Source organism: Chlorocebus sabaeus, chromosome 21 (assembly GCF_047675955.1).
Source record: "Chlorocebus sabaeus isolate Y175 chromosome 21, mChlSab1.0.hap1, whole genome shotgun sequence".
NCBI lineage: Eukaryota > Metazoa > Chordata > Mammalia > Primates > Cercopithecidae > Chlorocebus > Chlorocebus sabaeus.
The window spans coordinates 37724180-37746011 of NC_132924.1; the positions used below are offsets into that span (position 1 = coordinate 37724180).

General features: G+C 41.9%; 1 long non-coding RNA gene across 1 annotated transcript; it reads right to left on the minus strand.

Annotated features, from left to right (window-relative positions):
• Positions 1–12052: 12052 nt before the first annotated feature.
• LOC140709657 (uncharacterized) lies at positions 12053–19105 on the minus strand. Its single transcript, XR_012090339.1, has 2 exons — positions 18721–19105; positions 12053–13434 (listed from the first exon to the last, which is right to left on the minus strand). It is a non-coding gene; the product is annotated as an uncharacterized lncRNA (long non-coding RNA).
• Positions 19106–21832: the final 2727 nt, after the last annotated feature.

A 21832-nucleotide genomic window follows, 5' to 3' on the forward strand; every position in this document is an offset into this window, starting at 1 on the left:
TGCTATATCCAAAATATAAAAGATGTTTAAAGGTTTCAAGATAGACTATTTTTGACCACTCTTCTCAAATTGTTTCATTGATTATTTGGCAACCTATTTTGTATTTATTTTAAGTTTGTTTGTTTTTTTTTTGACTGAGTCTCGCTCTGTTGCCCAGGCTGGAGTACAATGGCATGATCTCAGCTCACTGCAACCTCTGCCTCCCGGGTTCAAGCGATTCTCCAGCCTCAGCCTCCTGAGTAGCTGGGACTACAGGCGCACGCCACCATGCTCAGCTAATTTTTGTATTTTTGGTAGAGATGGGGTTTCACCGTGTTGGCCAGGATGGTCTCTCTCTTGACCTCCTGATCCGCCCACCTCGGCCTCCCAAAGTGGTGGGATTACAGGCGTGAGCCACTGCACCTGGCCTAATAAGTATTCTTTTTAAAGCACAAATCTGATCCTGTTTCTCTCATGCTTTGGTGGCCTCACTACCCTCAGGATAAAATTTAAATTCTCTCGCAGGGCATCTTCACAGTCCTTCACTCTCTCAGCCTCACTCACATCTCAGTATCCTTGTTTATTATTCCTGCTGACTCCTCCCAGTCCCACTCATTCAACTTCACCCTCCAACCCCTTCCACCACTGGTTTCATTGAATCACAACTGCATACACTTCAGCTACTTAGAATTCTATGTTATTTCATAAATGGGCTGTGATGTTCTCTCTTGCTTCAGGAATGTAGCTTGTTTGTTTTCTCTGTGGAAAACATTTTTCTCATTTCTACTCCATTACTGAATAGTTCCTACTTATCCTTCAGGTCTGAAAATGCATGTCAATTTCTCCAGAAAGTTCCCTGCCAAGGTTAAGGAGCCGCTGTGTATTACTCTGTTCTCCCACTGCTGTAAAGATACTACCTGAGGCTGGGTAATTTATAAAGGAAAAAGGTTTAACTGATTCACAGTTCTGCATGGATCAGGAAACTTACAATCATGCCAGAAGGCAAAGGAGAAGCAAGCACCTTCTTCACAAGGTGGCAGGAGAGAGCAAAAGTGCAGGGGAAATGCCAGACACTACCAAACAACCAGATCTCATGAGAACTCCCTCACTATCACAAGAACAGCATTAGGGAACCACCTCTATAATCCAATTACCTTCCACCAGGTCCTTCCTGATAGCAGCAGGAGGCAGACAAATTCCTAGGCAGATAGGGGAAGGTCCCCCAGGAAAACCAACCTTCAAGCCAAAGACAACCTGAAGCCTGAAAACCAGGCTTCAAGTTCTGGGTAGAATCCACAACCTGGAGTGAGAACTTCATTGATGCCTTTCAGCCAATCAAATGGTGTTTTTTCCAAGCTCACCCATGGACCAATCAGCACATACTTCCTCCCACCCATGGACCAATCAGCATGCACTAGCTCCATTCTGAGCCCATAAAACCCCTGGGACTCAGTCACACATAGGGACTACTGCCTGCTAATAGGAGCCACCCACTTTGGGTCTTCTCTCCATTGAGAGCTGTTCTGTCACTCAATAAAACTCTTCTCTGCCTTGCTCATCCTCCAGTTTTCCACCTAAATTCTTACTGGATGCAGGACAAGAACTCGGAACCTGCTGAATGGTGGGTGCAAAAAGGGCTGTAACACTTTTCTGGCTGGCTCACTGAGCTGCGAGTAGGAGCGAAAAGGGCTGTAACACATTTCTAGCTGGCTCACCAAGATGTGGGTGGTGACACACTCCTGTTTCCCAGACTGTGGATGTGAAGAGCAGTGACCTTTCTGGAGGCCCAGACCTCAGGATTCCCCTAGACTCAGCTGTAACACTATAGCCCTCCCACCTTCTGTTGCCATTGGGTGGCCACCCCATGTGACAAGAAGGGGCAGTGGTGCTGGGTCAGCCCAGGAGCCACAGGCCAGAGCAAGGTGGTGGGACTGAACAAACGGAAAACATTCCCCCACCATTTGCCCAGCTGTGGGCAGCAGGAATGAGAGCTGTAGCACACTGCCGTCCACCCCTTGGGGCTCCACAGTTGCTGGCATCTCTGAGTTTTTGGGTGCCATTGCATCCACCATCCAGAAGTGGGTGCCTGCAGCAGAAGCCACTTGTGGTATGCCTGGTCCAGCCACAGCCACCTGTGCCGGCTTCTAGAGCTGCCCACCCTGCCACAGCAGCCACCATGCCTGGCTGTGCATAGTGGCTGGACCCCACACTTTCTTGCTCATACATCCCTTACCACTGCATGCCTGGCTCACCCTTGGCGGGTGTGGAATCTGGGCCAGTAGCACGAGCCAGGCATAGCCTGCTGGGCCAAGTAAGTGGAACCAGCCACAGAGGTTGCTGGCTGGTGAGGCAACACCCAAAGGATCCTGTGACACTCCCTTGACACATGGGGATTACAATCTGAGATAAGATTTTGGTGGGGATATAGAGCCAAATCATATAATTTCACATCTGGACCCTCCCAAATCTCATATTCTTTTCACATTTCAAACCCATTCTTGCCTTCCAAACATCCCCTCAAAGTTTTAACTCATTCCAGCATTTACTCAAAAGTCCGAGTCCAAAGTCTCATCTGAGACAAGACAAGTCCCTTCAGCCTATGAGCCTGTAAAATCAAAAGCTAGTTAGTTACTTACAAGATACAATAGGGGTACAGGCATTGGGTAAATGTTTCTGTTCCAAATGGGAGAAACTGGCCAAAATGAAGGGGCCACAGGCCCCGTGCAAGTCTAAAATCCAACAGGGCAGTCATTAAATCTTAAATCTCCAAAATGATTTCCTTTGACTTCATGTCTTACATCCAGGGCATACTGATGCAAGAGGTGGGCTCCCAAGGCCTTGGACAGCTCTCCCCTTGTGGCTTTGCAGGGTACAGCACCTGCAGCTGCTTTCATAGGCTGGCATTGGGTGCCTGTGGCTTTTCCTGGCATATGGTCCAAACTGTTGGTGGATCTTCTGTTCTGGGGTCTGGAGGATGGTGGCCCTATTCTCACAGATCCCTAGGCAGTGCCCCAATGGGGACTCTCTGTTGGGGTTCCAATCCCACATTTCCCCTCTGCGTTGCCCTAGTAGAGGCTCTCCATGACGGCTCCACCCTTGCATCACATTTCTGCCTGGACATTCAGGAGTTACTATACATCCTCTGAAATCTAGGTTGAGGCTCCCAAAACTCAGCTCTTGTCTTCTGTGCACCCACAGGCCCAACACCACATGAAAGTCACCAAGGTCTGGAGCTTGCACTCTCTGAAGCAATGGCCTGAGCTGTACATTGGCCCCTTTTAGCAGTGGATGAAGCTGGAGCAGCTGGAATGCAGGGTGCCATATCCCGGGGCTGCACAGAGCAACAGGACCCTGGGCCTGTCCCACCAATTTTCCCTTCTAGGCCTCTGGGCCTTTAATGGGAGGGGCTGCTGTGAAGGTCTCTGATATGCCCTGGAGACATTTTCTCCATTGTCTTGGCTATTAACTTTCAGCTCCTTATTATTTATGCAAATTTCTGCAACTGGCTTGAATTCCTCCCCAGAAAATGAGTTTTCGTTTTTTACCACATGATCAGGCTGCAAATTTTCCAAACTTTTATTCTCTTCTTCCCTTTTAGACATAAGTTACAATATCAAACCATCTCTTTGTGAACACATATAACTGAACGCTTTCAGAATAAGCGTTTTTACTTCAGAATAAGGTCACATCTTGAATGCCTTGCTGCTTAGAAATGTCTTCCATCAGATACCCTAAATCATCTCTCTCAAGTTCAAAGTTCCACAGATCTCTAGGGCAGGGGCAAAATGCTGCCAGCCTCTTTGCTAAAGCATAGGAAGAATGTCCTTTTCTCTAATTCCCAATATGTTCCTCATCTCCATCCAAGACCACCTCAGTCTGGACTTCATTGTCCATATCACTATCAGGATTTTGGTCAAAACCATTCAACAAATCTCTAGGAAGTTCCAAACCTTTCCATACCTTCCTGTCTTCTTTTGAGCCCTCCAAACTGTTCCAACCTCTGTCTGTTATCCAGTTCCAAAGTCACTTCCACATTTTCTTATTACCTGTACCCAACTCCTACTACCAATTATCTGTGTTAGTCCGTTGTCACACTGCTATAAAGATACTATCTGAGTATGGGTAATTTATAAAGGAAGGAGGTTTAATTGACTCACAGTTCCACATGGCTCAGGAAACTTACAATCATGGTGGAAGGCAAAGGAGAAGCAAGCACTTTCTTCAAAAGATGGCAGGAGAGAGAGAGAGAGCACGCAAGGGAAATGCCAGACACTTATTAGCAACAAGATCTCGTGAGAACTCCCTCATTATCATGAGAACAGCATGGGGGAAACTGCCCCCATGATCCAATCACCTTCCATCATTTCCCTCCCTCAGCAAGTGGGGATTGCAATTTAAGCTAAGATTTTGGTGGGGACACGGAACCAAACCATAACAGTCTGCTAGTCTCAACGTAACACATTCTACATCACCTCCCCCATTACATTGCAATGGTCCATTTACCTGTTTGTATCTTCTACTAAAATTGTGAGCAACTTATGGGCAAAAGACTATGTCTTGTTCACTCCACTGTTTACACAATTTACAAATATTCTTCATAGAAACCAGAGAAAATAGTTATTTAAAGATGCTTTTTGCCTGTGGAGGTCATATATATGAGTATAAAATGCATATAGGGAATGGCCATTCTCTGAAAACTGGCCTTGGGGACATAGCTCTAGGCCAATGGGAATGCAGAATGTGTTGTGGCTTCTCTCCAGACCCCCAGAGCTTCAATCTCTGTCAATTCTAAAGGCACTTGTGGGCTCTATGCATGTGGCACTCCTTGTCTGTTTCTCGAACCCCTAAGTGAAGTAGTACTCACAAACATAGCTGCTGCTTCTTTAGACATTATTGATCTCTCATTCTCTATGAAGCTGTGAATAAATCAAAGACTCGTCTTGCTGTGTGCTATAGAATCACCAATGCAACATAATAAAGCTTAAGTGGGCAGCATCAAGGCCACTGGAAAATATTCTTGAGCCTGCTCACCTCTATTACACTCCAACTCATCCTATGAAACCACATAAAAATTCTAACACATTAACGTTCCTAGTTTATGCCCACAATTCTCAGAACTCTCATTTGGGGCCTTTGGCTAATGCACAATTGTTTGAACAATAAACATTGATTTTTTTAGTTCACAATAGAGTTTTGTGTGAGCAAGTGCATGTGTTTTTCATTCAAACATAAATAGCCCCACTTGGTTGTGAATGAAATCAGTGTTTATTGTACTAATAGTTCACAAAATGAATTAAACATACCTAGAGTTGAACAAGCTTTATTCCTGCCTTCAACCACAATGTCTCTTCTTTCTCAACCTCTATCTCAAAAGGATACTTAAAAATAAATTCTGGAATCATAAGAAATAAGAGTGAGCAATATAGGTGTATCTATTGTGACCTTAGTAAACATGAATAATACCTCGTTAGACATTAAATCACCAGTCTTTATTCCTCTGCCTGTGAACTGGTTTCATATTGCACTCAATACTTCTACGGGAAGTTATAGGAAAGGGAATGCTGCATCTGGTACCTTTGTTTTCTTTCTTGAAAACCTCAACCTTCTCAATAATAGAGGTCCCCTTCCAGCTGTGATATTTTATGACTAATCTTTACAGTTTATAATTGTAATGTTCCTCATGTATTACATGATTCCTGTGTGCCAGGTGCACTCATTCTCCTAACAACTCCACTGAGTAGTTATTGTCCCTATTCTAAGGAAGCGGGACCCGAGTCTCAACCAGGTGAAGTCCTGTGTCCAAAGTCACAGCTGCTAAATGGAGAAGCCTGGGCTGGGCTAGCATCCAGTGCTTTGTCTTTCAGCAAAATGACTAGCAAGAGCAAACAACAAAAATCATCCCCAGCACTGTTGGATTGTTTTTCATTAAAAAAAAAATGCATAAACAAATAAGCTGTTAGATTATTTTTTCAAGTTCCTATTTGTCTTAGACTCCATGTTTCTTGAGCATTTAACCCTACTCTCAGGTAAATGTTCAAGAAAAAGCTGCCTTGGCCAGGATCCCCACATCCTACACAATATAGGATCATGGGGAACTGGGTGTTGGGAGAGGCCTTGGTGTGAACCTTAAGGTAGGAAATTTGGAGAAATTCAAAGATCAGGAATGTGGAATACAGAGTTTCAGGCATAAAGGTTGAACAGAGACACCCATTCCCATTGTCTCCCATTCCCCAAACACAAATCTCTCGAGGCCGCAAAGCACTGATATGTTGTCATGACAAGTTATACCTCTGAAAATCACAAAGTACAATAAATTTGTCTTGCATGAATTTTCTACTCATGTCTTCATCAGTAATGCAGTTGGCCACCAAAGGAATGGAGAACACTGAGCCATGACTAGATAGTGAGGAGATGCTAGTAAAATAGTAGCAAAGCATATAATTCCCCAGTCAAATGGAAGTAAAAATAGCAATTAAGTCCTACTAAGTTCACACAAAACATGTTTCTAATGTGCATATTCATCAGTAATACAGACCCTGTCTTGGTATCCAAGGCTGAAGGTGGGGTTAAAAAAAAAAAACTGGAGTATGTTCTTTCTTTCCAAGTCTTTGCTTTTCTATGCCTCAAAGCAAGAGAGGGGTGCACTCCCTTCCACTCAGGGGGTGGGAAGGCAAGTGTAGCTGATAGGTTTCCAGGTCACTCCTTAGCTACATTAATGGGATGAAATATTTTCTCACCCAAGATCACGGTAAGTGTCCAAATCTGAAGGGCAGCCAGATGCAGTGGGTAGTTTCAGCTACTCAGGAGGCTGAGGCAGGATGATTGGTTGAGGCCAGGAGTTCAAGGCTATAGTGCACTATGATTGCACCTGTGAATAGCCACTGCACTCCAGCCTGAGCAACATAGTGAGACTTTGTCTCAAAAAAATCAAAACAAAACGAAAAAATCTGAATGGCAAGAATTGCTGACTGGGAGGACCAGGCATAAGTTGCCAAAAGCAGAGACTAGGGGATGATGGGGATGGAGGCATTGCTAAGGGATAGGGCCAGAAGCTGGCATGGGGTCCTATGGAGTTGATCATCTGTGAACTAAGATTAAAGAGTTTGGGAGTCAACAAGGAGGGTCTGGGTCATCCTCAAAAACAGTATCTGCTCTTTGAGACCCCAAAGCACCAACAACTAGAAGAGCAAAGGGAAGAGGCAACATCAGAGGACCCGTGGAATCAATGCTGGAGGGACTCAGGATCCATCATCATGATAGGTGACATTTAGTGTGTACTTACTTCATGTAACCTTGTGCTACATGCTCCAAAAGCATCGTCTCATTTAAGCATTGTAAACCCTATAAAGGGAAGCTGACCACAGAGCCCAGGCTTTGAACCACTCCACTTTACTGCTATCTGAAGAACTTCATGCCTCCCTGAGTCCCAGACACATCCTTCTTAAATGGTAGCTCACAGACTGTTCTGAACAAAAGAAGTGACTAATTCTTGAATCTCCTTTAGCTATTACAGCAAATCATTGTACAGATGCTGTACTCTGCAGAGGCGCCAGCACTCTAATTGTCCTGTGGAAGGATAATCAATGCCAGCTGCCAGCTAGAGAAATGCAAAATCTCCACTGAGTAACCGAGAGTCCCTGCTGAGTAACCAAGAGCCCCTGCTGAGACTGACTGAAAGTGAGTTCAAGGAAATCTTTTTAGTGTTCAAAATAAGTTCAGGCCAGGTACAGTGGCTCATGCCTGTAATCTCAGCACTTTGGGAGGCCGAGGCGGGTGGATCACCTAAGGTCAGGAGTTGGAGACTAGCCTGATCCACACGGAGAAACCCCGTCTCTACTAAAAATACAAAATTAGCCAGGTGTGGTGGCGCATGCCTGTAATCTCAGCTACTCGGGAGGCTGAGGCAGGAGAATTGCTTGAACCCAATAGGCAGAGGTTGTGCTGGGCTAAGATCGTGCTATTGCACTCCAGCCTGTGCAACAAGAGTGAAACTCCGTCTCAATAAATAAATAAATAAATAAATAAATAAATAAATAAATAAATTCAAATCAGAAAGCATGGAAGGGTGGAGTCAAAATCCAAGATGAGCATTTGTTGCAGTGTCCTCAAAATACCCCATCTTCCAGATTAAGGACACCCTGGAAAGGTAACAAATATGCTCATGTGTTCTTAGGAATCTGATCTCCTACAGAGAAAAGTTTTCCTCAGTCAGGAGCTTCTTGCTTCATTTGTTCACTAGCATCTCTCACTTTTCAGCATTGTTCTTGTTCTCTCTTCCCTTTTTCTGAAGATTTTCTACCACCCCAAAACTTGTTCTCCAGCATTCCCCAGGGTCCAAGGAAGTACCCAGGATGCTAGCCTGCATTCCAGTTCTTCCAAAATAAAACTCCTGTGAGCCACTATTTTAGATTGGATTCCCTAGAAACAGAGCCTGAGACAAGGATTCTTGTAGATGTAACTTATTGAAGAAGGAGGGTTCTCAAAAGAGAAATGAGACAAGCAGGATGAGGCAGAGAAAGGGGCTAAGCAAGTGTGCCATCTTGGCAGGACCCTGGCTACAGCCTGGTCTCATGAGAGTGCTGGAAAAGAATGTACCACAGAGCCCATCCCTCTGTGGGGAAAGGGGACCAGCCTTTTGTCCTCCATATCAGTCAGTTGTTGGCTGTGCCCTAAGGGGTAGTGTATGGGAAGGGGCATAACCCCCCCAGGTAGGCAGCCTGTATGTGCTAGGAAAGGGATGGCTCTGGCTTGACTGCTTTCCATTTTCATAGTTGTATTCGTCTTGTACTTTGTTCCCAGATGGGATTTCATACTTTAGATTACCCACTTCGGGCTGTTTTCTAAAGAGAGTGAAAATCTTGCTTCAGTGGCTCAAGAATATAGCATTTCTCAGTAATCTGTCAAACTATTTACTTGGGTTATGTTTGGGGTGTTTTTTTAAAAATCTATTTTTAAAATTGTAGGGAGAGCCACCAAGTCTCTCCTGACTTGCAGCGTTGCACAACACATGAAAGTCTCTTTGTAATCCCTTTTGCATTTTGAATTATGTCTGTCCCCTCACAAGGTGTCATTTGTTCTGCCTCCTCTAGTTCTGACACCAATGTAAATGAGATCTATTTATGGAGATGGCAGAGAGATAGCAGCCATGCAATCTTTACCTTTCCTTATTTGCTACAGGAATGAAGCCGATTGTCATCCAGTCTGCAGATGGCACATGCTTCAAGCTCAGAGGATGAAAGGACTGAGGGATATTTCAACATTGATTTAGAGGCAGGAAGGAAAGGGCAATGAGTTATCTGGGTCCAAGAAGATATCCCAAGAAAAACGGAGTTACTTGGATGTTTGGTTTAAGAGGCAGAAGTCAAGTATCAAGTTGAACTAACTCATCATGTAGCCCCCAGCAGAACAGAATAGCTTAGAGCCTAAGCTCTGAAGTCTGAGTCTCAGGGAGTCTGAGAGTTCTGAGTTCAAATCCTGACCTCTCCACTCTTAAGGCTGTGTGTGATCCATGGTGTGATCCTGGGAAAACTACTCAGTCTCTAAAACTCATTCCTCTTCTGCGAAATGGTGATAAAAATACATACTTCTCCAGGGTAATCCAAGAATTAAGTGAGAACATAAATCTGTGGAGCTTAGCAAAACCCTTGGTACCTGGTAACTCTATTTGTTCTTTTGGTTGCAAAAACAGTAAATTGCTCATGTGGGTTAAGCATTAAAAATGGAAATGTAAAATTAGGCTACACAGCTCATAAAGCCCAAGAGGAGGATTATCATGAGGCCTCAGGAAGAGACTAGAGCCTCTGTGTTAGTTCAATTCCTCCTGATAGAGATGCCAAGATGGGATTAGTTGTATAAGAGTTTAATCGGAGGAACTAACCATAAAGGGAGTAGGGGAAGGAGCTGGGGAAGACGAAAAGAGCCTGCAGATCATGGTGCAGGTCGGACTCCTGTGGAGGAGAGAGGGAAGGAAGCAGGGTTGGGCAAGGAAGAACCTTGGACTGCAGCTCAGCTGGAGAACATCCCAGGCAGGCCCACAAGACACCTTAGAACCAAAGTTTCTGGGTTGAAGAGTCCCGTATCTTGCAGGAATGGACCTGTAACTCATCCTGCTCTGCAAGGTTATTGTTGGGGAGTAGCCCACTGGGGTGCTTTGGAACTGATGTGGTGGTGGGTCCAGATAGTCAAAAAGTAACTGGCTCTCCCTCTGAGCCCCAATTCCTATTTTACGGGACAAGAGGCTAATTGGCCACATTTGGGTCATGTTCATTGCTGACTAGGGAGGGCAGGGTCATAGATATTAATTATCACGGATTGGAGTGGTGAAGTAATTTCCAGAAAAGTGACAGAAAAGGCAGAGACTAGTACCAACAGACAACTCAACAGGAAAATATTCAATAAAAGGTGCCAATATTACTCATGGTGTCACTTTAAAATAGTTCCCAGCATAGACAGTGTGACATTATGAAATTGACAACTAGTATAAACATCAACCCTGTAAGCATTCAACTGCCCTAACAGAAGTCGCACACTTTCAATACGGCCAGCTGGCAATACATCAGAAACACCACCCTTTAGAGGAGACAACTGCGTGTGCTTCAGCAATCCATCCAGCAATCAGTGCCCAAGACCTTATTAATTAGCAAAGAGAATGTCAGAAATAGGCTTTTATTATGAAAACAGTGACTTGCTAACTAGCAATGATAAATGCTAAAAATGGGCTTTAACTGATAAAAATTACAGGTATTTAAAATATATGGATTGGCCGAAATCCTTAGAGACATATCTCTTTATTGCTTGCATAGGATGTAAGAGCCCAGTTATGCGGTCACCTGCACCCTTAGGAATGGTGCTTTAGTTCTCATCCCTAAACGGTCCTGTGCCCAGCCCCTGATTGGGAAGATTCTGATTTTCTGAGTGGTCCAGGACTTTACTGACTTCACAGAACAGGATGTAAACTGATGAGTGCTTGCTGATGTATGTTCTGTTCCATAAATAACTGTCCATGTGGCAGGATTTGGTCTCACTTCCACATCACACAATAGTCAGCTTTTGGAAAAGCCTTAGGCCCCATCCACCTCATGGTTTCTTTGGCATCTGTTTTTATCATCCCCAAAAGAACTTTAGGTTTGGAATGTGACTAGACTGAGTTAGATCAGGTTGCAATGGTAATGAGAAAGCCATTAAGTCACTGGTTCTTCCCTGAAGCTCCCAAATCCCTGTGTCCCATCTGAAAAGAGTTTGCGTGCTCTAAATGTAAACACCTCAGCTGTCACTCTGCTTGGTGATGTAAGAGGTTTTTTGTTTGTTTTTCAAATACATGACTCTCCTCCCCAGATTGTATTAGATGAGAATGTTCTACCCTTCATGTCCTGCCCATAATACACTCTCACCACTGTTGGGGGCCGCACCGGGGGTGGTGGAGAATGAAAGAACACACACAAAGACAAAGACACACAGAGAACATGGCGGCCGCACTCAGAGCCTCCGCCTCACTTTATTTATACTCCATAAACCTCAGGTCAGCAGAAAGAATGCAATGCAAAACAAACTTTCTTTTCCCACATGTAACCTTCTACTCAGTACCTTGTTTCTATATTCTTTCTTATCTACCCGCCTTCTTGGCGCCTACGGGAGTTCATTAAAAGTTCAGTTGGAGATACTGTCCTTGAGCCCTATCTATTCTCAGCATACTGTTTTCAAAGGCCCCTGCATTTCCCCCCTTTTAATTTTGTTTTGCCTCAATCCTAAAAAGGTAGCCCATATTTGTTCCTGTGTTTTCTTTTGTTTTTGGTGGCAACGGAGGGAGCATCGAATCACCAAAAGAAGTAGACACAAACCAAGTGCCCAAAGCAATATACTTCCAGAGATTGTAGAAATCCATGTTTTTATCTGAGTCCATGGGTTAAAGGCAGCAAGGCGCTGCCCCAGCTCCTGCAAGGTTACAGTTCCAGACAGCACATGTAATTGTTGTCGAAATGCTTCGGAAATGTTCTGAGTGAGCTCTTGAATGTCCAAACTAATATTTTTATGGCCAATTAATAATTTTCGGATTACAGTCCAATTTTGAGAGATGTTAAAAGGCACAGGCATTACACAAAATTGAGTGGAATTCCAATCACATTGTAATGTTACCCGAGTACTGAGTACAGTGAGCTGATCTCCAAGCCATGTCAACGCTTGCTCCATGTTGTCCAATCTTTCAGCAAGTTGAGAATCAATGTTTCATTGTTGAAGCCATAACCGGTGAGATTGTTCATGCCATTGCTGCACAAATTCAGCATTTTGTATGCTTTGATGAAGAGCGAGCCCTGCTACAGCCGCAGTGGAGGCAATGGCAACAAGACTCATCACCGAGGCAATTATAAGTCCAAGGGCACGGAGGGTTCGCTGAAGAGAAGTCCAAATATAAGTTTCAAGAGGTGATGCCCCCCACGGTCGCGTAAGATTAACAGGTAGCCAAATTTCCTTACGAGCCCTGAGGATATAAATATCCCCAGCAAAGTTGTGCCACCAAGAATGATTGAGGCAAGACAAAAATGTACACGTATTTGTATAATTAACAATTCCCGTATTATTATCCCATATCAAATTCCCTGCTAATAATAGGTAGGGCTTACGGACACAAGCAATAATATATCGAGAGGTATTCCGATATAACTGAATATGAAAGGAATTAGTTGGGTTAGAAAGATTAAGAGACATATTCCCCACAAAAGTGCTAATGGCATCGCCTGCAGCTAACAACTTCCAAAGATGACTCTGTACTTAGGCCTCCTTCACACCATACCAAGGTTTCATTATTGTTAGCAGCAATACTTTTATTTACCCGGTGCCATTTCAAAGGTATGTGACTAAATTTTATTTGAAAATCACCGTGCACACTTCAATCAGTTATTTGCATCCCATTGTATTCTAATAAAATCCGGGTTTTATTTCCCCGACATAGTTGCTACTCCAGCACCTCAATATTAGGAGAAACCTCTGGAATAGGACAAAAAGGTAAAGAACTAGGAATAGTTTCATTACTATATACAGTATGATTATAATAACAGTATTAGCAGCCACATAACTATGATTATAGCGAACAACCCAGGCTTCATACGATTTTCGGAGACAATGAGAACTATTTCCCATGCATATTGGAAGTTCTTCCACTCCAAATTGGTATGTGTTGTTTATAATTTCCGTTTCCCGTTCTATATTGTCCTTGTCTATATAGGGGGACGGCATTCAAGTAGTGTCATTGGTGAAAACCTTAATTTCCGCCTCTCCCCAGGCGACTCCCTGATACAAGGGTGGAAAGGGAATATAAGTGCAATATTCATACAAAGCCTCACTAAGGGAAATAAGTCCCCCACCGAGGCACATCCAACAAAGGAAGAAATGCATGCTGAATCCAGTTTTCTTTTCAACAGGGTTTCAATCATCTTGTAGGAAACCACTCAGGTCCGCTCCCTGTAAGGACAAGAGCATAGCCCCATTCCTGTTTTAGAACTTGCCCTTGAACATACTTACCTTCTTTATTAGGATACCAAATCTTTAAATTGTCAGCGGGGACTATCACCGAGAGAGGTGAGGAAAGATGAGTTACGACAGCGGAGTCTTGCAATTGTCTCCATTGATTCAAAAAATAATTAAAGTAAAAAGAACCTTCAAAATCAAAAAAATTAAGGTAGAAAGGTTAACCTTCAAAAAAATGTGGTTTTTTGGGGGGGCTCATTTCCCCCTTTTTGTTTTAATAGTTGAGTTTTTAAAGTTAAATTTGCGCGCTCAATGATGGCTTGACCTTGACTGTTGCCCGGGATCCCGGTGATATGTCGAATATTGTATTGCTGTAAGAAAACTTGTAATTTATGAGAGACATAGGCAGGGGCATTATCAGTTTTAAGTATAAAAGGAATGCCCATAATGGCAAAACAAGCTAAGAGATGTGTAATAACAGAATCAGCTTTCTCAGATGGCAACGGAGTGGCCCATTGAAAATGAGAAAAAGTATTAATGGTATGATGAACATACTTTAATCGTCCAAAAGAAGGAATATGTATAACATCCATTTGTCAAATTTGATTAACTTGAGTACCTCTCAGGTTAACTCCAGGATGGAAGGATGGAATGCTCAAAGGAGCACAGAAAGGACAAGCTCGAATAAGAGAACAAGCTTATTTATGAGTTAAATGAAACCGTCGTTGAAGGCCAGAACTATTAGTGTGATGTAGAGCATGTTCTTGTTCTGCAGCCTGCAAGTGGCCAATTAGAAGTGAATCAATCTGAGTATTTCCATGAACTAATGGTCCAGGCAGTTGAGAATGAGAACAAAGATGAGTGATGAATAAAGGAGCTCGACGTTGGCTCAAAGTAGAAAATAACAAGGAAAAGAGTTTTTGAAGAGAAGAAGTAGCACAAAGCGGTAAAGTGGCCTGAGAAATATAAGAAGTAACATAAACGGCATATTGAGAATCACTAACAATATTTCAACCAGTAGTAGGGAAATTAAGTAAGACCATGAGAATAGTAAACAATTCTCCCTGTTGCACCGAGGGATAAGGATAAACTGTAACTCAAGATTGATGAAGCTTCTTGCCAAGAATCAGAAGTTGCAAGAAGATAAATGATCTGACTATGAGTGAATTGAGAGATAATTAAGGAAGGATCTCCTCCCCAAAGTTGTCGACAGTGATGCCGTCCTTTGATGATCAGTTCAGCTAAACGATTGATATAAGTAGCCAAGTGTTTAGATGTTTTATTGGACAAAAAGATCCATTTTAGCGGCTGATTGGCCTGATGAATCATTCCTGTAGGAGAATGTAAAGTATGAAATAAACAAAGGGAAAGGGGAACATCGGGAAGGATATAATGTAAATGAGCCTTTTGAAGTTGCTCTTCGACAAGCTGGAGTTCCTGTAAAGCCAAAGGAGTTAAATGACGTGAGCTGTCCAAGTGACTGTCTCCTTCTAGAATAGAAAAAAGATGTTGTAACTGAATAAAGAAAAAACAATTTTTGAGATCTATGACCATTAATTTTTAACTTTGTGGGATAAGGGCAGGATTAGGAAGACCAGGCTGTAAACTTTCCCTAGGTTTAATGTAAACATTTATAGTTTTAAGACAAGACAAAGACGGGAATTCCATGCAGAAATACGTGGCTTTATATTCCTCTCGGCCATTTGTTTTTTGACTTACTCTTTTAGAGTCCTAAGTATTTCTTTAAATAATGGTCACTGTTTCACATAAATAGGAGTGGTGGCTATGAGTTTAAAGGATTGTAGCCCATTTTGAACATCATATTTTTGGCAGCTGAGGAAATATGAGGAATGTTTAAAAAAGCAGCAAATTGTTGTGAAAGATCTTGTTCCCAAAAATTAATATTGATAGGAACAATATAAAAATAAAAAAAAAACTTGACCTTGTTAACCTTTAGGACCGACACAGGTTAAAGGTTCTACGTCTTGATAAACCACAGAAGCAGCACCCAAGCCAGTGAGTATAACTGCAACTTGTCTTTTTTCCTATTGTATAGGCCTCTAATTTAAACAAATAATAGACATATTTACCACCGTATCAATTAACCCTTTAAAAACTATTTCATTAATGTGCAATGAACATAAGGGCTTTTGATTAGAAACTAAAGTTTCCCAAAAAACAGTTTTTTCTGTGCTACCAAACCCTCCCTATTGAGAATACATTCCCCTGCCTCTAGGCATATAAATTGTGAGACTTAAACCATAATAAGACTTTTATTAGTAACATTATGTCCTTTTGGCAAAGGGCCACACTCTCTAATATCTAATTTATATACTCCTCTATTAGGAGACAAAGTATAAGGCTGAGTAATAACTAAGTCAGCAGCAGCGCTCTGCTTAGTTGCCACATAAAGCTGAGAAACTGGGGTAAGGTGTGGGATCCTTAAGGAGGACTTGAATTTATTCCTTGATGTTGTAGGCCATTGCTCACTGGGTATTGTATGCAGATTTAGTCAATAACAAATATTTGTAAACAAATAAGGTGATTACAGGTACAGAAATTCAGTTCGTAGTTTACTATTCAATAGAGTATCTGCTTTGTAAAAGATGGTGGACCACAAAATACTCAACGGATTTTGGTTTTCAAAACACAATGATGCTATCCAAGGCTAAATGGATACTTGAAATTGGGAATGGATCTGGTGCTGAGATACAACTTTTACTTAGTTATTGATTTTTCTTTCCTCCGATTATTCCAAGGAGGGTGACTACCATTTTTGTACTTTATAGAGCAGTCTAGAGGAAAGGGTTAAGCATGTAAGCTCTGGGAACAAAAAGTCATATTTTCAAAATATAATAGCTATATGACCTTGAATACATTTATAAAACTGTCTTAACTCTGTTTTCCTGTCTACAAAATGGTAATAATTATAAAATTTGTCAGTCTTAAAGGGATGTTGGAAGAACTAAATGCAAGTGAAGATTTTTTCACAGTAGTAGACACATAGTAAGTACTCAGTATACTATGGCTATTATTACTGTTATTATTGTTAATATTACGTCTATTAATTTTAGCTCTTTAATGTAACAAGTGCAGAACCATAATCTCACATCCTTCAGAGTCATGCTGATCTTGTATTTTTTGGTCCTTGGACTAGTTTAGTAATTTATTACAAGAAACCTAGTTAGTTTGTGCATTCTTTTCCTTTCTTATATTTCTCATTTGTAAAGACTGATAAACCAACTACACTTTCAGACCTGGTGACATAAATTGTTGGGGCCCCTCCAACACTAACACAAGTTTTAATATATTTATCTAAATTGGCCCCATTGGCCTTTAATGATTTTAACAATTTTTGACAGTCAGCATAAGCATTTTTAAAAGACAACGTTTGTAACAAAATTTTTGAAGCAAGGTCAGCACCCACAATTTTCAAGACAGCATCCTGAAGACGGGCTACGAAATCTGAATATTGTTCATTTGTGCCCTGTAAAATCTTCACAGAGGAAAGGGAAGATTTTCCTGTTATCTCTACCTTATTTTAGGCCCTTAAAAACAAAGTCTTGATTTAAGTAAGGGCAACATCTTCTAGACCAGCCTGAGCATTAAAAGTAGCATATTGGCCCGTGCCTGTGAGTTGTTCCTCAGTGGCTCCTGGGGGATCACACATAACATTTTTTCTAGCCTGTACATGCGCCTTGTTCATTTACCAGCTGTGCAATTGTAACCACTGAGAATGATCAAGAAAAGCCTTCCCCAAAGTCTTCCAGTCTATAGAAATTATCAAATTTTCTGATGAAAAAATATCAAGAAGACCAAGGATAGGGGTTCATAGTTAGAAATGGTAGCTTTCATTTCTTTTTTAAAAATTTAATTTGTAAGGCATTAAATTGGACATTATTGCCACCATTTGAAAACTAAGCATTAGGAGCAAAAGAAGCACAAATAATTGGAAACAGATCCAGCTCCTTAAAATTTTTTTTTTTTTTTTTTTTTTTTTTTTTACGAGACATTTTTTTAATTCACAAAATGATACATGTTAACTCTAAGCTGGAAAACACGGATCACTAAGTGATTTTGTGCGAAGCAAACAACAAAATCATTAACACAGAAGTTATACCAAAAATGCAAAGGAGCCTTCCCACCTCTGCACAAAACAACAAAAGCCCAAAAGTTGTTAGGCTGAGACATTTCAAAGTAAATTATTTTATGACCTCAAGAAAAAGATCATATCAAAGCTATTTTATCAGTTCCCGGAAAGTTTCCAAAATGTTTAATCAAGTCAGCATAAAAAGGATACCAAAATCTAGGAGAAAGCGCGTAATAAAATAAAATGCTGCAAAACACAGTTCATCCTCAGTTATATCAGTGAAATATCCTAAATTAAAGACTTGCCGATAGAATGCAGCAAAAACAGAGACAGAGCAAGAAAGGACGCCGAGCAGGAGCCCGAGGTTCATGGTAAGAAAACAAGTGGCTGAGCAGCTGGAGAGAAAGCAGCCCGGGGGATTCGGCCACGTGAAGTGCGGTCGACCCTGTGGCAGGGACCCGCCAGGCTGCCCACCCCTCAGCGCCTCAGCCCCTCAGCCCCCTCAGCCGTCTCAGCCTGTTGGGGGCACTGAGAAAACTTTGCCAAACAAAGGTAAAGATAAGGAAGCCCGGGGGTTGGAGGCACTGGAAAATTCTCTTTTAACAGGGCAGAAGGAAAAGAAACAGGGAAAGCTCACAAAGGTGAATTAGAAGAATGTATCTGTAATATTTGTTGAAGCATTTCCATAATACACTGCATGTCAGAATTTCCCTTAGAAGAAGGAAGAGCTGGCTTTTTCTCTTCTCCCCCTTTTGCTACCCTGGCACAAATGGGCTCCATTTCAGATTTATTTTATTTTATTTTATTTTTCCAAATCCTCAGATACCTTTCCTCCTGTGGCTACATTACCACACTCCGAATCAGTCTCAAGTAACTCTAATGTCTGAGTGATAGTTACACAAGGTCCACAATTTTAGAGGCATAATATCCCCTAACTAGAGAGCTCTAAGCAAAGCTTTTACTACCTGTAACCATTTTTTCCGATTCAGCTGCACTTTAGTCTGATACTGAAACCAGTAACAATGTTATTCAACATGGGCAAACAATCGCTTCAAAGTCTTTTTCTTTCACTTCTACTCCCATAGACAGCAACAATCCTTGAAAGAGCCATAAATGCTCTGAGGCCAGAGAGATGGAATTCCCATAGTGAAAGCTTAAGAAGGTTCCCCTTAACAATATCTGAGCCTTACCTGCTCCTAGGGGGTTCCCCTTCTTGTTCTCCCCTACTCACCCGTGCTGACCCTGCTCGCTGCGCCACTTGTTGGGGGCCGCACCGGGGGTGGTGGAGAATGAAAGAACACACACAAAGACAAAGACACACAGAGAACATGGCGGCCGCACTCAGAGCCTCCGCCTCACTTTATTTATACTCCATAAACCTCAGGTCAGCAGAAAGAATGCAATGCAAAACAAACTTTCTTTTCCCACATGTAACCTTCTACTCAGTACCTTGTTTCTATATTCTTTCTTATCTACCCGCCTTCTTGGCGCCTACGGGAGTTCATTAAAAGTTCAGTTGGAGATACTGTCCTTGAGCCCTATCTATTCTCAGCATACTGTTTTCAAAGGCCCCTGCACACCACAATTTCTTGAATAAATGAATGAATGTCTGAAAAAATGTGCAACATCATTCTACCCTCCTGTGCAGTTCTAAGGAGTAGGCAAATTCCCTGTGGTTTTGTAGCCCTCTCCAGCTTAGGCTGACCTTGTTTCCACCTTCTTCCCTCTCCCAGAGGCCCTCTCCTGACCTAGGTCAGCACCGCACTCCCTTCATATTAGCAGAACCAACAGAGCTAGTGCCTCACACAGAAAAATATATGACCTTTCAAAATCTAACAGGTAACAGCATAACAATAATAGTCAATTTCCAGAGTCCCCCAACTTTCTTCCCAACTACCTTGACATTGTATTAAGGTGGCAGCCACAACAGAAAAAAGGAAAAGGATGTTGGACTGGAAAAAACTATACAGTATGTATCCTACCTTGCAAATATGGAGATGGCAGCCCCTATCCCTCAACACAGGACTTGGCTCAGCATAGGACTTGCCTTGTTCAGCACAGGACTTGGCTTCCCTTAACATAACACTAAACACTCACTAAGTTTTCCATTATTCATTTGCCAGTTTGTAGCTTTTTCTGGTCTCCTTGATTCTCATCCCTAAATTGCATGTGTTTAAATCCATGTTAGCATCACTACAGAGGATCTAAAAACCAAGATAAAGGAATGGAAGGAGAAAGGTGTGTTAAGTCAATGTAGCCTTAAATCAAGGTAGTGTTTGGGCCTGCAGAGGAAGCTCAACTGAGAGCTGGTGATGGGGAGTGGACTTCCAATCAATTGCATTGGGCCTGTTTCCCATTATAGCAAATAATCGAGAGCTGTCTGTAGAGGCATCAAAATTTCTGCTTCAGCATAGTCCAGCATAGTGACAATGATGAGGGCAGACATAGTCACTGTTCACTATCTTTGACATAGTTCAGACATTAAATATCTCAAATTTTTAGCTATAAAATGAGAATTAGAATAATTCTTTTAATTAACTTCCGGGATTGTTATAAAATAAAAGCATGAACACAGACACCTTTGTTAATCATACACACAGGGCCATTCCACTAAGGGATGATCATTAGAATTATTTTTCCTCAATAATACCTACCATCAACATGTGAATCATTCTCCAAGTCTGTGGGCTAGTTAAGGAGTGGTAACTAGTTTCCTTTAAATATACATGGGAAAAATTTTTATCCATACCACCCACTCAGGGGAAAAAGTCTCTAAAAACATCAGGCCAAATGAAAACTTCACTTCTGAGGATTATATTTAAATGCATAAACTAGTGCAGGAAAAAGACAATCACCTTTGCTTCAAAACAGGAAAGGTTTCCAGCATCTCTGTAGGTTGTCATTCTTCCCTATCTTATCTCACCTTCTCTTAGTTTTCTAGGGTCAGAAATCAACTTTGTTTTTTAATCCCACAGTCTTTAGACTTGAGCCTGCTGTTTTAGGTGTGCCACTGTATCCCGCCATGTGCAGTACAAAGCGTGGGAAGGGGATAGAACGTTCTTTCTCATCAGATGCCACACATTCAGAAAGAGAAGTTAAAACCCTTCATTTCTCCCACTAATGACTGAATTGTTATCCCGAAAATGTATATGTTGAAGCCTTATGTGATGGTATTTTGAGATGGGGTCTTTGGGTCATGAGGGTTGATAAAAGAAAAACTTCAGCTGAATTAAGTTTAAATTTAATTGAGCAATGAAAAAACTTGCGTATCGGGCAGTCCCCAGAATCACAGCAGATTCACAGAGACTCCAGCGCAGCCATGTGATGGAAGAGGATTTATAGACAAAAAAAGGGAAATGACATATAGAAATGGGGAGTGAGGTACAGAATGGCTGGATTGGTTACACTCGGCGTTTGCCTTATTTGAACACAGTTTGAACACTCGGCAGTATATGAATGATTGAAGTATGGCTGCTGGGATTGCCCAAGACTCACTTATTGTTACAGGCTCATACTCCTAAATTAGGTTTTCAATCTTGTCTACCTATTAAGCTAGGTTGCAATTTGTCCACAAGGACTCAAATATAGAAGTATGGAGTCCTTCTCAGGCCATATTTAGTTCACTTTAAATAAACCGCTCACTTTAACTCTGGAGGGTGGAGCCCTCAAGATGGACTGTTAGTGCCCTTGTAAGAAGAGACCAAAGAGTTTGCATTTGGGTGCTGGCTTTCTTGCTCTCTCTCCCTTACGCTGTCTTTCCCTCTCTCCCATGTGAGGATATGGTGAAAAGCAGCTGTCTACGAGCCAGAGTCCTCACCATGAACCAAATCACCCAATACCTTGATATTACACTTCTAACTTCCAGACTGTAAGAAAATAAATTTCTGCTGTTGAAGTCACCCAGTCTAAGGTATGTTGTTATAGAAACCCAAGCTGACTGAGACACGCTCAAGCAGTAAAACAACAGGTGGATTTCACAGTAAAAGGTAAACTATAAACAAAAAATGTTCTTGCAACAAAGGACAATTTTGGGTGAGTGCAAATTACTCTGCTTTCAGCCAGAGAAGCCAGTCCAGGGTGTGGCCCCAGGAAGGTCCTTGTACACCCCTTGTCTGGCTCTGTAAGCCAAGTGGGAGCATTGTAACAAGCTGAGAGAAAGGAACGTTAGGACCCTCAAATCTTCTTAGGATCCAAACTTTAATAAGTATCAATTGTTCCTTTCTCATGTGTATTAGTCCTGGTGAGTTAGATTATGCTGCAAAAACAAACAAGCCTCCAATTTTATTTCCACTTATGCTACAT